Source organism: Bison bison, unplaced genomic scaffold, assembly GCF_000754665.1.
Source record: "Bison bison bison isolate TAMUID 2011002044 unplaced genomic scaffold, Bison_UMD1.0 scf7180017864251, whole genome shotgun sequence".
NCBI classification, from domain to species: Eukaryota; Metazoa; Chordata; class Mammalia; order Artiodactyla; family Bovidae; genus Bison; species Bison bison.
Window position 1 is genome coordinate 1 of NW_011494823.1, and position 1,565 is coordinate 1,565.

Here is a 1,565-nt window from a genome sequence, read left to right on the forward strand (position 1 = left end):
TGACTCTGTGCGACCCCAGAGATGGAAGCCCACCAGGCTCCCTTGTCCCTGGGATTCTCCAGGCAAGAACACTGGAGTGGGTTGCCATTTCCTTCTCCAATGCATGAAAGTGAAAAGTGAAAGTGAAGTCACTCAGTCGTGTTTGACTCTCTGCGACCCCATGGACTGCAGCCTACCAGGCTCCTCTGTCCATGGGATTTTCCAGGCAAAAGTACTGGAGTGGGTTGCCATTGCCTTCTCACAACTATAGCTGCTGCTGCTGCCAAGTCACTTCAGTCATGTCCGACTCTGTGTGACCCCATAGATGGCAGCCCACCAGGCTCCCCGTCCCTGGGATTCTCCAGGTAGGAACAACTATAGCTACTATATATTAAACTACAAGCTGGAGAGTGTCCAGCTAAGTGTTATGATAGTTATTTCTTTTTTTGGGGGGAGGGGGGAGGGTTTACTTCTAATCCTTAAACCAATCCTATAGAATTTACTCACTAAATATGCAGTTAATGAATTCTTTAATAATATACTACTATACGCTAGGCAACATGTTAGGAGCTGAGGATATGAAGAAAACAAGACATAATCACATAATTCCCCTCAGGCAGTTCACAGTTTACTGAGGTAGAGGGAATGAAAAATAAGTGATTAAATATACAATAAATATTCCCAAAAAAGAAGCAAAAGAAGCCAGAAAAGATAGTGGCAGGAAATGAAGTGAGATGGCAAAGAAAGGCATTCTAGGGAGAAGGAAGAGAATTTATGCAAAGCGATATATTCTAGTAAATTATTATAATAATGAAAATGACAGCATTTGTGCAAGGTATTATGATTAAATGTTTCACATTAATTATCTCATTTAATCTGCACAATCCTAAGGTAGGAACTATTATCTACATTCCAAGATGAAAACACTGAGGCTTAGATGATTTAAGCAACATTTAGAAGATCACAATGCTAATAAGTAACAGAGCCAGATTTTGAAGGGACTCTTTTATATTATGTTGCCTCCAAGACCTTTCACTTGAGTCACCTTTAAATGTTCAAAAACACTGGTATAACACAATGACAGTTCAGTTCAGTCGTTCAGTCGTGTCCAACTCTTTGCGATCCCATGAATCGCAGCACGCCAGGCCTCCCTGTCCATCACCAACTCCCAGAGTTCACCCAGACTCACATCCATTGAGTCAGTGATGACATCCAGCCGTCTCATCCTCTGTCGTCCCCTTCTCCTCTTGCCCCTAATCCCTCCCAGCATCAGAGTCTTTTCCAGTGAGTCAACTCTTCGCATCATGTGGCCAAAGTAGTGGAGTTTCAGCTGTAGCATCATTCCTTCCAAAGAAATCCCAGGACTGATCTCCTTCAGAATGGACTGGTTGGATCTCCTTGCACTCCAAGGGACTCTCAACGGTCTTCTCCAACACCACAGTTCAAAAGCATCAATTCTTCGGTGCTCAGCTTTCTTCACAGTCCAACTCTCACATCCATACATGACCAAAGGAAAAACCATAGCCTTGACTAGACGGACCTTTGTTGCAAAGTAATGTCTCTGCTTTTTATATGCTATCTAGGTT